This window comes from Haliotis rufescens, unplaced genomic scaffold, assembly GCF_023055435.1.
Source record: "Haliotis rufescens isolate VD_foot unplaced genomic scaffold, xgHalRufe1.0.p SCAF_4, whole genome shotgun sequence".
In the NCBI taxonomy this organism is placed as follows: domain Eukaryota; kingdom Metazoa; phylum Mollusca; class Gastropoda; order Lepetellida; family Haliotidae; genus Haliotis; species Haliotis rufescens.
The window spans coordinates 4949561-4965494 of record NW_025964112.1 but is presented as its reverse complement, the minus strand read 5'-3'; the positions used below and the strand labels follow the sequence as shown (position 1 = coordinate 4965494).

The following is a 15934-nucleotide window of genomic DNA, read 5'->3' as shown; positions in this document are numbered from 1 at the left end:
GACAAGTAACTTTGTTCAAAATATACCTATGCTCTCCCAGCAGTGAGTGGGTACCCAGTAGGATGAGATGGCAATGTGACTGTTAAATTTCTAGCGCCTCACAGGTAACTTGGACTGTATACTCCCCAGGGAGCTGAGAATGATCATGGAGTGCTCATTGCTCCACTGATCTGGTTAATGATGAGCATGATGTACGGCATGGGAAAAGTGCCATACAAATGGACATTTACAATTATGATAGCATACAGGTTATCCAGTATAACAATCACATTTAAATCCTAAAGTTCTTTTGTTTCAGTGTATGTATTTTGATCCAAATCTTTAGCAAAAGCAACTCTTTTAAATATTGTTGGTTCAATCTTTAAAGTCACTTTACTTTCTGTGATAATTGTTTCTGAACAAATCTTCCATAGAGCCCTGACTCTCTGTCTAATTCTTGATTATAATCTGTGGCCAAGTGGCTGTAACAGAAGACGTCCAATTAGTCTCAGTTGGCCTTGGACAGGGAACCTGGGATTCTACAGACTGCTACCTCCCAGCTCGCATGCATCAACCGACTGTGGTATATCAGATGAAACATGGTGATATCGCATTCCCCTGTTTGTTTCTCCAGTAGAACAAGTAGCCACTACACATGTTGTTAATTTGTAGCAAATGATAACACATGTATGTATCTGTGTCCATCTTCAATACATGGCGGCCTTGGCTGACCAGATGACCAATCATTGATACAGTACATTTGGTGCTACACCATTTTCCTTAGTCCTGCACCATGACTGTGGAATATATTTACTTTATGAAAAAATAATAATCTAGAAATGCATACAAAAGCAAGTCTAGCCAGCTCAAGCTAGCTCTTTTCCACTGAAATCAGCATAGGGAAAAAAATTTAATTTTAGAGTCAAGAAGGATATTGTGTAATATAAGATTTCAGAGACTAAATGTTAGTCTACATTTTCCTATAACACCCTGAATATGTGAACATGACAATAGTTAGCATTTAAAACTGATAAGATGTTTGTGATGCTTTCATATGGAAGACATTGCACCATGGCACATTTATCAAACAGTATATAGTTTGTGTTCCAATGAAAGATTTTGTATGGCTTCCAGGAAAAGTATAGATTTTGTATGGCTACGTCTCAATATCACAGGGGCGGTCCGGTAGCCTAGTGGTTAAAGCGTTCGCTCGTCACGCTGAAGACCCTGGTTCGATTCCCGACATGGGTACAATGTGTGAAGCCCATTTCTGGTGTCCCCCGCCGTGATGTTGCTGGAATATTGCTAAAAGTGGCGTAAAACCATACTCACTCACTTACTCACTCAATATCACAAAAGACTGATAAAAATGAAATTAGTTGGAAGATGAAACAACAGCTTTTGAAGTTTGATGTGGGAGGTTTTAGTTTGTAAATAAAAAAAATGGTGATTTCTTATGACAGTAAGACTTCAATCCATTCCTGAATTTCCATATTTTTGACATTCATTGGCAACACTTGCTTATCTTGAAACATGGTGCAGATCAGTTCCAGGCGCACTTTGTTTTGTTTCTCTACCCACAGTATTTATTTATTCTGATAAAATAGTTTGAAGTTTTTGGATGCCTTCCAAATTAGTAGGAGTCTCATGCATGATACATATTTCAGGATTATACCTTCAATGTGTATCTTAACTTGTCTTGTAAACAGATGTTCCTGCTAACTATTAGTCTACTGTTGAAGTTCACGAGTTACTGTTTATCAGACAGATTGTCTGTAGATTGATGCAATATTCTCCAAAAAGAAGTAGTGTGAGTTAGTGAGTGTAGACTGAGTGAGTGTAGACTGAGTGAGTGAGTGAGTGAGTGAAGACTGAGTGAGTGAGTGTAGACTGAGTGAGTGAGTGAGTGTAGACTGAGTGAGTGAGTGATTGAGTATAGACTGAGTGAGTGTAGACTGACTGAGTGAGTGAGTGTAGACTGAGTGAGTGAGTGAGTGAGTGAAGACTGAGTGAGTGTAGACTGAGTTAGTGAGTGAGTACAGATTTACCCTTTAGCAATAATCCAGTGGGGGACACCAGAAATGGGCTTCACACATTGTACCCATATGAAAAAAACAAACCCAGGCCTTCGGCTTGACAAACAAACACTTTAACCACTAGCGTACTCTAGATATATGTAGAAGATGTAGCCTTGTGCAGTGATAAATCCTCTTCAATATCATTTCACCACTGAAATAAGTCAGGACAATATCTGTTGTAGGAGATAAAACCTGAGATTTGTTCACAGAAGTTCATTCATGTGTTGGAGTGTGAGTGCATCAAGAGCGGTGGGAGCTCTAAGAGAAGCACCAGCCCATGGTGGATGCCAGCACCAGGCTGTTGGCACGACCAGGTCCCTGCTGCCCGTGTTTCTTGATGGCCATATATATCATCATTTAGCTGATGAACATATAAACGTGATGAGATTCCTCTGTACCAGAATTATCTGCTGTCTTCAAAGAGTATTGATACTTTGGGAGAGTACTTCACCATGTTCAGACAGTGCAGTTGATGGTACGGCAACTGTTCCATGTGTCCATAGCTCTACCACAGAGAGCAGTATTTGTGTTTGTGTTTAATGAGGACTTGTGTGTTTCAGTTTGATTTTATACAAAATCATGAATACAGCAGAAATTCATGAACATCGAATCATGAATATAGTTTTAAATCATGAATGTAGTTTTTACTCATGATATGGCTGTAATTCATGATATAGCTGTAATTCAGCATATGGCTGTACTTCATGATATGGCTGTAACTCATGATATGGCTGTACTTCACGATATGGCTGTAACTCATGAATATAGTTGTAAATGACGAATACAGTTGTAATTCAATAATGTAGCTGTAATTCATTAATATGAAAAGCACAGAAAGTGCCTGCTATGCGTTTATGTTTCACAAATGTTATATTTGGAATAACACTTTCATAGTGAAGTACAGATTCTCATACTTTTGGGGGTTGAGTCCGGACGTGTTATCCCAAACATAACATTTGTTACATTTGACCACTTTCTGAATGGCACTGTGTATTCCTAGCTTTCAGCCATGGGAGCCGTGCCAATTTACACTTGTCAGAGGGGTACTCAAAGTACATGATCTAGAGCATCAGTTGTCAGACTTTCATTTTTGTGGAAGCCTCGGTGGCTGAGTGGGTTAGATTGCTGACTTTGTGTGCTGGCGATTAGGTGCCTCACTCTGGCAGTGTGGGTTCTAATCCTGGACGGGACTCAACCCCAAAAAGTATAAGAATCTGTACTTTACTAAGAAAGTGTTATCCCAAATATAACATTTGTTACATCTGACCCCTTTCTGAATGGCACTGTGTGTTCATGTTTGCATGTTTTTACATGTGTAGATTTCTTGAAGATCATGTAGCTTTGAAGTCATTGAGTCATTCAGATGGTCATAATCTTCCATTCAAAATACAGTTTAGACGTTTTGGTATTTGGTTAAGTGAATGTATACAGTGTTGGTATTTGGTAAAGTTGATGTATACAGTGTTGGTATTTGGTAAAGTTGATGTATACAGTGTTGGTATTTGGTTAAGTGAATGTATACAGTGTTGGTATTTGGTAAAGTTGATGTATACAGTGTTGGTGTTTGGTAAAGTTGATGTATACAGTGTTGGTATTTGGTAAAGTGGATGTATGCAGTGTTGGTATTTGGTTAAGTGGATGTATACAGTGTTGGTATTTGGTTAAGTGAATGTATACAGTGTTGGTATTTGGTTAAGTGGATGTATACAGTGTTGGTATTTGGTTAAGTTGATGTATACAGTGTTGGTATTTGGTTAAGTGGATGTATACAGTGTTGGTATTTGGTTAAGTGGATGTATACAGTGTTAGTATTTGGTTAAGTGGATGTATACAGTGTTGGTATTTGGTTAAGTGGATGTATACAGTGTTGGTATTTGGTTAAGTGGATGTATACAGTGTTGGTATTTGGTTAAGTGGATGTATACAGTGTTAGTATTTGGTTAAGTGGATGTATACAGTGTTAGTATTTGGTAAAGTGGATGTATACAGTGTTGGTATTTGGTTAAGTGGATGTATACAGTGTTGGTATTTGGTTAAGTGGATGTATACAGTGTTGGTATTTGGTTAAGTGGATGTATACAGTGTTAGTATTTGGTTAAGTGGATGTATACAGTGTTGGTATTTGGTTAAGTGGATGTATACAGTGTTGGTATTTGGTTAAGTTGATGTATACAGTGTTGGTATTTGGTTAAGTGGATGTATACAGTGTTAGTATTTGGTTAAGTGGATGTATACAGTGTTAGTATTTGGTAAAGTGGATGTATACAGTGTTGGTATTTGGTTAAGTGGATGTATACAGTGTTGGTATTTGGTTAAGTGGATTTATACAGTGTTGGTATTTGGTAAAGTGGATGTATACAGTGTTGGTATTTGGTTAAGTGGATGTATACAGTGTTGGTATTTGGTTAAGTGGATGTATACAGTGTTGGTATTTGGTAAAGTGAATGTATACAGTGTTGATATTTGGTTAAGTGGATGTATACAGTGTTAGTATTTGGTTGAGTGGATGTATACAGTGTTGGTATTTGGTTAAGTGGATGTATACAGTGTTAGTATTTGGTTAAATGGATGTATACAGTGTTGGTATTTGGTTAAGTTGATGTATGCAGTGTTAGTATTTACTTCATTCCTAATTACAAATTCAAACTTTTGTTTCAAATGAGGTGTGGAAAACAATTTGTAGATTGTCACAGCTGTGGCCAAGGGAACTTCTACTTTGATAAAAGATTTTTATGAACCACAAGAATAAACAATATTGATTTCATTCAAAGCTCCCCTTTATGCAACATATGTAACAAAATGGCAGACACTATTACTCACATAGGTGCTATGCAATCCCAAATCATTTGTCACAATTAATCATAAAAGAATATCAATAAGATTAACACTTAAAGGGATCTAATTAATATTGGCCCAAACATGTGAAAGATAATCGTCACATGACCTGTCAATACACAGCAAGAGCTTGACAGATGATACATAGAATCAGAGTTGGAAATAAGAGCCTGCCCGTAGGCCCGTGGCAGGTAGATCTTGTGTTGGGCCGTAGTTTCAAATTTGTACAGGCAATTATAGCCTGTAGTACATTTACATGTAGATTTATGTGTCACAATAAGTTGCTGTTTTATAAATGAGGGCCTGAAGAGTTTACTCAAGGCCTACCGCTTCTGAAGTCTGTGGTTCCTGATGGCAGCCTGGCAATATGTTTTATTTCAAATATTGCATGGAATCAAGGTACTGCTTGTATTTATGGAAATGGCTTATGAATGTAACATTGTATTTTGTTATTGAATTGATAAGCTATATCCTGGAATAATACTTAGAAAAAAGTATATATTCTAGAATAATATTTTGAAGAAAAAAAAGATAATAATTTACAGATGTCCGATGCAAATATGCATATGGTGACATTCATTGGATGGGCAAGACCAGAATTTGTGGTACCGATTTGTTTTAATGTGACATTGTAATAGAATATAACAAATTCAAGCTTGAAAGACAACAGCACTTCGATTGAGCTGATGCTATGCCATGTGACTTCCATTGACACAGCTTTTTGCTTTGAAGCGGGGTGTAAGGGATTCATTCTCCCTCTCAGAAATCCATGTGCAGTCTGTCTTGTTCATGGCGGGGTATAAGAGATTTATTCTCCTTCTGAGAAATTTATTTCCCTCCAAGGCGGTATACATAGTATTTTATAAAGATCACAAGGACCAATCAGATCTCATCATTTTGACATGGACGTATGATAATGTGATATATTACCACTCAACTATTGCTTAAGCACTAACTACAAAATCCTGCAGTACTTATGTATTTATATGATTAAATGGAACAAACACAACCCAGTCTCGGTTATAATAGACTGTAGATAAAACAAATTACAAACATATAGTAATATATAGTATTATGTTAGAGTTATGTATTAAAATATAGACAGTTATGTATTAAAATAGGGAGAGTTATGTATTAAAATATAAATAGTTGTGTATTAAATACAGAGAGTTATGTATTAAAATATAGATAGTTGTGTATTAATTATAGAGTGAGTGAGTGAGGTATAGAGTTGTATTTGCATTTTAGTTGTGTTAACTGAAATTCCTGCATTCTGATTAGCTAAACTGGTCACATGTTATTGCAGTCATTTCCCAATGAATGTAAAAAAGATTAAGCCTCTCCCATGAAGCAGACTACTGTCATCACTACCGAATGTTGAAGAATCCAAATTACAGTCACCTGTATGAGGTTATGCCCAGCAAGTGTTTAGTGCTTCACGGATTCATACAGTTTGCATACCGTTTTTCGATTCATACCTGAATGAACCAAAGGAAATACACAGTCAATCCTTAAATGTGTAACAACATAGGGAGCTATGTTTTAGAACCTTGAGAGTTATGTATTCAAGTATTCACACCACCTCATCAGCAAACATACAACACACATTTAAGTGTTATCATAATCTCACTTCCAACACACTACACCCCTACGTCTTCCCCCACACCTTGCACCTCGCAGGAGCAATTGCATTAGTGCACATTCAGTCGCTGCTTAAAGGAGAGATTCGATAATACTGAGTTGGCCTTTTCTAATAAACTGGAAACAAACTGTCTGCTTTCAAACAAAAAGCAACATCAACATGAAGGCTGATGAATGATTAAAGTAAATCAACTTGCTGAGTTGTTATCATTTTGTAAAGTGCACCAGTCGATCTTATTTATTAACACGCGCCAAAAAATACAGAGAACTGTTCTCAAAGGCTTTTATACAGATTAATCCATTACAAACACATTACAAACAAGCAACTGCACATTTCAAGTTTAAGATTCAGATAACTTATCTTTAAATTCAATAGTACAAAAAGACGATAACCTTTTCATGTGTGCACAAAGACAAAAGTATCTGTCACTGTGTATAGCACATGTTTTAGATAAAGTGACAAAACGCAGCATCGATAGTAAGATTCTGACTATATCATGAGCATGTGTTTATGAATCACTATCAAATAGTGATGATGCCAGGTGTTTGTGAAAAGGTGAGCCTATCCTGCATCGCCAGTGGCACCCATCACAAATACATGCAAAGGCAAGGAAACTGTTACCTGAAAGAAAATGAGAACATACAGTGCAACTCAAAATATGGAATTACATTGGACATAATTTTTGTGACTGTTGCGTCAAATTTGGAAATGTCCTCCACATGTCTCCCATAAAACTTTTTGAAAGCTTTACTGAGACCTTGTAACCTTGATCAAACAACTTCTGAGCAAGAGTCGTATGATGCTCTTTGAAATGATGCTCTTTGAACCACACAATGCAAAACTCCACTTTTTTAAAGACTTTAAGTTGTATAGGTGTTTAATTGGGCCTGAGGAGGATTCAATAGGCTCTCTTAAGATTTAAAAAAAAAAAACTAAAACAAATCAAAACCTCAATTTCAATTTCTGACTGGCAATTCTTTTCAAACAAGTAACTGTGAAATATCTGCTTCTTTTCTTTTCCAATTACAAAGGTTGGAAAGGGAAGGAAAATTTGAAGTGTGATTTTTAAAATTATTTCCACAATATGCATCAAAACAGAATCAGGCTATCCCTGCCATCACAAGCTGTGGTGTACTGTGAGAGGAAGATAGTCTGTCATGCCATATTGATCTCCATTGTTTTAGCACACATGTCGGATTATTTGACATGGAAAGCCTGACACTGGAGAAGTGTAATAACTGGTTTTGCCAACCTTAACATCTGTGACCATTGCTGCATTTACAAACCTGGATAAATCAAGTTACCAGTGCATGCTGATGTGAAAAGTAATTTGTTATCGTTTAGTCTATACATAACACGGCGTTAACTATGGCAGAATCTTGGTAAATAATGTGTTTTTAATGCACTGACATTCCATTATTAACCATCTGTTGTTCCTCATTTGAATCCTACTATTTTCCTGCCACTGTCTATGCATGACAGTATACGGTGAAGAGCTCTCATCTGTGTATGGGGCTATTAGTATGATATATGTGGTCAGTACACTACTATCTGGTTGTGATCATGTTCCTGGATTCCGGCCAGCCTCTCCGATCTTGACCCTCACTAATCACGTGTGGAGCAGGTTGTTATAGGAGTTATACCATACTCTTTGCTGCTGAGGACAAACGCAGGCTGAGTGTCCTTTGTGGGGAAGTTGTTATGAACGAATTAACACTGTAACTTGTCGGTATACTTTTGTGTGTAATGACTCTTCTTCTGTTATTTCTTGTGCAATTATCCAAGTCTGATTTTGTTTCAGACCTGTTGTGAAATGAGAATTGATAAAAATTCCATATGTTTTGATAACTTCTTTATTTCATGTTTTGATATTATGTGTTGAAGAAAAAGCTTGCCACACATTAGATTGGATATCAAAATGTTAATCAACTGTCTTGTACAGTTTAATTATCACACTAGAAACAGTACGGTATCCCCAACATGGATCTAACAGTAGCCATGAGATCCACCTTTACTAGAGACAGTACGGTATCCTACACATGCATACAGTAGCTATGACAGGCACCTACACTAGAGACAGTACAGTATTCCACACATGCATACAGTAGCTATGACACAGACACCTACACAAGAGACAGTACGGTATCCCATACATGCAAACAGGAGCTATGATACAGACACCTACACAAGAGACAGTACGGTATCTCATACATGCATACAGTAGCTATGACACAGACACCTACACAAGAGACAGGATGGTATCCCACACATGCATACAGTAGCTATGACACAGACACCTACACAAGAGACAGTACGGTATCCCACACATGCATACAGAAGCTATGACACAGACACCTGCACATGAGACAGTACGGTATCTCATACATGCATACAGTAGCTATGACACAGGCACCTACACTAGAGACAGTACGGTATCCTACACATGCATACAGAAGCTATGACACAGACACCTACACTAGAGACAGTATGGTATCTCATACATGCATACAGTAGCTATGACACAGACACCTACACAAGAGACAGTATGGTATCCCACACATGCATACAGAAGCTATGACACAGACACCTACACATGAGACAGTACGGTATCTCATACATGCATACAGTAGCTATGACACAGACACCTACACAAGAGACAGTACGGCATCTCATACATGCATACAGAAGCTATGACACAGACACCTACACTAGAGACAGTACGGTATCCCACACATGCATACAGAAGCTATGACACAGACACCTACACTAGAGACAGTACGGTATCCCACACATGCATACAGTAGCTATGACACAGACACCTACACAAGAGACAGTACGGTATCCCATACATGCATACAGAAGCTATGACACAGACACCTACACAAGAGACAGTACGGTATCCCACACATGCATACAGTAGCTATGACACAGACACCTACACTAGAGACAGTACGGTATCCCGCACATGCATACAGTAGCTATGACACAGACACCTACACAAGAGACAGTACGGTATCTCACACATGCATACAGTAGCTATGACACAGACACCTACACAAGAGACAGTACGGTATCCCACACATGCATACAGTAGCTATGACACAGACACCTACACTAGAGACAGTACGGTATCCCACACATGCATACAGTAGCTATGACACAGGCACCTACACTAGAGACAGTACGGTATCCCACACATGCATACAGTAGCTATGACACAGACACCTACACAAGAGACAGTACGGTATCCCACACATGCATACAGTAGCTATGACACAGACACCTACACTAGAGACAGTACGGTATCTCATACATGCATACAGTAGCTATGACACAGACACCTTTACTAGAGACAGTACGGTATCCCACACATGCATACAGTAGCTATGACACAGGCACCTACACAAGAGACAGTACGGTATACCACACATGCATACAGTAGCTATGACACAGGCACCTACACAAGAGACAGTACGGTATCTCACACATGCATACAGTAGCTATGACCCAGACACCTACACTAGAGACAGTACGGTATCCCACACATGCATACAGCAGCTATGACACAGACACCTACACAAGAGACACTACGGTATCCCACACATGCATACAGTAGCTATGACACAGGCACCTACACTAGAGACACTACGGTATCCCACACATGCATACAGTAGCTATGACACAGGCACCTACACTAGAGACAGTACGGTATCTCATACATGCATACAGTAGCTATGACACAGACACCTACACAAGAGACAGTACGGTATCTCACACATGCATACAGTAGCTATGACACAGACACCTACTCAAGAGACAGTACGGTATCCCACACATGCATACAGTAGCTATGACACAGACACCTACACAAGAGTCAGTACGGTATCCCACACATGCATACAGTAGCTATGACACAGACACCTACAGAAGAGACAGTACGGTATACCACACATGCATACAGTAGCTATGACACAGACACCTACACAAGAGACAGTACGGTATCCCACACATGCATACAGTAGCTATGACACAGACACCTACAGAAGAGACAGTACGGTATCCCACACACGCATACAGAAGCTATGACACAGACACCTACACAAGAGACAGTACGGTATACCACACATGCATACAGTAGCTATGGCTTAGGCACCTACAGAAGAGACAGTACGGTATCCCACACATGCATACAGTAGCTATGACACAGACACCTACACAAGAGACAGTACGGTATCCCACACATGCATACAGTAGCTATGACACAGACACCTACAGAAGAGACAGTACGGTATCCCACACATGCATACAGTAGCTATGACACAGACACCTACACAAGAGACAGTACGGTATCCCACTGATGCATACAGTAGCTATGACACAGACACCTACACAAGAGACAGGACGGTATCCCACTGATGCATACAGTAGCTATGACACAGACACCTACACTAGAGACAGTACGGTATCCCACACATGCATACAGTAGCTATGACACAGACACCTACAGAAGAGACAGTACGGTATACCACACATGCATACAGTAGCTATGACACAGACACCTACACAAGAGACAGTACGGTATCCCACACATGCATACAGTAGCTATGACACAGACACCTACAGAAGAGACAGTACGGTATCCCACACATGCATACAGTAGCTATGACACAGACACCTACACAAGAGACAGTACGGTATCCCACTGATGCATACAGTAGCTATGACACAGACACCTACACTAGAGACAGTACGGTATCCCACACATGCATACAGTAGCTATGACACAGACACCTACACTAGAGACAGTACGGTATACCACACATGCATACAGTAGCTATGACACAGACACCTACACAAGAGACAGTATGGTATCCCACACATGCATACAGTAGCTATGACACAGACACCTACACAAGAGACAGTACGGTATCCTACACATGCATACAGTAGCTATGACACAGACACCTACACTAGAGACAGTACGGTATCTCATACATGCATACAGTAGCTATGACACAGACACCTAGACAAGAGACAGTACGGTATCTCATACATGCATACAGTAGCTATGACACAGACACCTTTACTAGAGACAGTACGGTATCCCACACATGCATACAGTAGCTATGACACAGGCACCTACACAAGAGACAGTACGGTATACCACACATGCATACAGTAGCTATGACACAGACACCTACACAAGAGACAGTACGGTATCCCACACATGCATACAGTAGCTATGACACAGACACCTTTACTAGAGACAGTACGGTATACCACACATGCATACAGTAGCTATGACACAGACACCTACACATGAGACAGTACGGTATACCACACATGCATACAGTAGCTATGACACAGACACCTACACAAGAGACTGTACAGTATACCACACATGCATACAGTAGCTATGACACAGACACCTACACAAGAGACTGTACGGTATCTCATACATGCATACAGTAGCTATGACACAGGCACCTACACAAGAGACTGTACGGTATCTCATACATGCATACAGTAGCTATGACACAGACACCTACACAAGAGACAGTACGGTATACCACACATGCATACAGTAGCTATGACACAGACACCTACACAAGAGACACTACGGTATCTCATACATGCATACAGTAGCTATGACACAGACACCTACACTAGAGACAGTACGGTATCCCACACATGTAACAGTAGCTATGACACAGACACCTACACAAGAGACAGTACGGTATCCCACACATGCATACAGTAGCTATGACACAGACACCTACACTAGAGACTGTACGGTATCTCATACATGCATACAGTAGCTATGACACAGACACCTACACTAGAGACAGTACGGTATCCCACACATGTAACAGTAGCTATGACACAGGCACCTACACTAGAGACTGTACGGTATCTCATACATGCATACAGTAGCTATGACACAGACACCTACACTAGAGACTGTACAGTATACCACACATGCATACAGTAGCTATGACACAGACACCTACACAAGAGACTGTACGGTATCCTACACATGTAACAGTAGCTATGACAGACACCTACACAAGAGACAGTATGGTATCCCACACATGTAACAGTAGCTATGACACAGACACCTACACAAGAGACTGTACGGTATCCTACACATGTAACAGTAGCTATGACAGACACCTACACAAGAGACAGGACGGTATCCCACACATGTAACAGTAGCTATGACACAGACACCTACACAAGAGACTGTACGGTATCCTACACATGTAACAGTAGCTATGACACAGACACCTACACAAGAGACAGTATGGTATCCCACACATGTAACAGTACCTATGACACAGACACCTACACAAGAGACTGTACGGTATCCTACACATGTAACAGTAGCTATGACACAGACACCTACACAAGAGACAGTACGGTATCCCACACATGTAACAGTAGCTATGACACAGACACCTACACAAGAGACAGTACGGTATCCCACACATGCATACAGTAGCTATGACACAGACACCTACACAAGAGACAGTACGGTATACCACACATGCATACAGTAGCTATGACACAGACACCTACACAAGAGACAGTACGGTATCTCATACATGCATACAGTAGCTATGACACAGACACCTACACAAGAGACAGTACGGTATACCACACATGCATACAGTAGCTATGACACAGACACCTACACAAGAGACAGTACGGTATCCCACACATGCATACAGTAGCTATGACACAGACACCTACAGAAGAGACAGTACGGTATCCCACACATGCATACAGAAGCTATGACACAGACACCTACAGAAGAGACAGTACGGTATCCCACACATGCATACAGTAGCTATGACACAGACACCTACAGAAGAGACAGTACGGTATCCCACACATGTAACAGTACCTATGACACAGACACCTACACAAGAGACTGTACGGTATCCTACACATGTAACAGTAGCTATGACACAGACACCTACACAAGAGACAGTATGGTATCCCACACATGTAACAGTAGCTATGACACAGACACCTACACAAGAGACAGTACGGTATCCCACACATGCATACAGTAGCTATGACACAGACACCTACACAAGAGACAGTACGGTATACCACACATGCATACAGTAGCTATGACACAGACACCTTCACAAGAGACAGTACGGTATCTCATACATGCATACAGTAGCTATGACACCTACACCTACACAAGAGACAGTACGGTATCCCACACATGCATACAGTAGCTATGACACAGACACCTACACAAGAGACAGTACGGTATACCACACATGCATACAGTTGCTATGACACAGACACCTACACAAGAGACAGTACGGTATCCCACACATGCATACAGTAGCTATGACACAGACACCTACACTAGAGACTGTACGGTATCCTACACATGTAACAGTAGCTATGACACAGACACCTACACAAGAGACAGTACGGTATACCACACATGCATACAGTAGCTATGACACAGACACCTACACTAGAGACAGTACGGTATTCCACACATGCATACAGTAGCTATGGCACAGTGATTGCAGTCAGCTGTGAGAGTAACTCTGCCTGTATGTTATGTGTTACAGGCTGGTCCAGCATGCCAGCTAAGGAAATACCGCAGCAGGAGTATACACAAATACGGATTTAGTCAGACCTACAAACAAAAAGGTAGGAATTATTATTCAATACTTTGTCATTGAACTCTTTGATTTCAACTTGCGAGCCTGTCTTGAGGCTGATGACATTGTGAGCCGGTGCTGGCACCAGTGGTTCTCTGTGAACAGTGATACAAGTGTACGCTTCCATAGAGAGTGTCTACGGAGACTACCTCGTGCTGGGCCTTCTTCTGCCAGTAGTCAGGCATAGACAGAAATACAACTTGTGTTGATTGAAATATCAGAAACAATTTCTTAGTAGTTTTTTTGCTGTTTTTCAACACCTCTAATTATTTTTGGTATCTGGACTAAAATGGAATATTTGTTAACAGGTTTTGCTCATATATGTGTAAATCTGCCACTTTTATGTAACTGCAAACATTTCCCCATCTGAATATTTCGAATTATGACATATGTGGTGGTATGATTCCTGCTTGCTGATTTTGACGAATCAGGTGGTGTAGGTGTATTGAGTTGTTTATATCACAACCTGAGTTCCATCATGGCTGTGCTGGTTGTTCCAGTACATGAGTCGTTGTACATATTATTATTCAGTTTTATATATTTATTGTTGCTGGGCATCTGGTCTGACTGTACCTAATGAAGCCTCCATGTGTAACACAATGCTGTGTGCATACCTGGCTCTCTGTACACAGGGAGTGAGTGAGGCCTGACATAGACTATAAATATGGCCAAGTTGTGAAGCAGCTGCAGTCCATCTACATGATGTATATGCATAGAAAATAGTACCAAGAGGTGAAGTCAACTTCTTATATTTTATTTATTTGTAAAATTAAGAATTATTGCCATCAGCTATGGCACTGATCAGATTATTTTTAATATGGTGAAGATAAAACATGATCAGTTGCCAGGAAAATATTTTCAATGTATATAGTATTCATATAATGAATAATAGCAACTAAGAATTATTGCCATCAGCCATGGCACTGATCAGATTATCTTAAAATAAGGTGAAGAAAAAACATGATCAGTTGTTAGGAAAATATTTTCAAAGTATATAATATGAAACTTACAAGTAATAACAACTTATTTTACTCGTTTGGAATCAAATGACTATTCTGACAACATGGCCAGCTGCATTGATCTTGTTTATTACTTGGTATCAAAGTAATAAAACTTGATCACCAGAATTTCTAAATGAATCCAATGTAATCGTCCTCCAGTTGCGTTTATTCTTTTAGATATTAACCCAGAGGACCCAGACAGTTGTTACCCAATTAGGAAACACATGTTTTGTGTATGTAAAGCTAACAAGTTTTATTGACTCGATGAGAGCATGGCTGACAGAAATTGAATAGCTTTTTGATCTTGGCTGTAGCGTTGTGGACAAGTTGCGAACACTGTTGTAGCAGTTGGTATTCCCCGAGGAATCCACTGAACCTGCCTCGCTGGCTTGATTAATGCTCTGACACAGGAGGAATAATTGTGAACTTGACCAAAAGTGGAATCATTATTGTGTTGTTATCATGACCTAGTCATTGCATGCAGTCAGCCATAGTATTCATAGATTTGTGCAGGAAGTGCTATGCTACAACCTTCAGTATTCTTATATTTAAATAATTCAGAAATATTATCTTCATAGATTGTACAGTTATTTTATGCATTAAGGGCATTGCCCTGCTGGTGACAACATGTGATGTGATTTGCAATAAGATAGCAGCAAAAGAAAATCAATTGAGATATTGATGTGAATGTGTTTGAAGCCA

General features: G+C 39.8%; 1 protein-coding gene across 5 annotated transcripts in view; it reads left to right on the top strand.

The window, feature by feature from the left end:
- LOC124143006 (thrombospondin type-1 domain-containing protein 7A-like) overlaps window positions 1-15934 on the top strand; it is a 428609-nt gene that overhangs the window by 138361 nt on the left and 274314 nt on the right. For 4 of the 5 annotated variants that reach the window (XM_048382587.1, XM_048382586.1, XM_048382583.1 and 1 more), the window contains one exon: window positions 14139-14220. The gene's annotated coding sequence lies outside the window, so the exon portion shown is untranslated. Of the gene's footprint in view, window positions 1-14090; window positions 14221-15934 lie in introns of those variants that run through there. The other variant, XM_048382584.1, reaches the window with a different exon arrangement.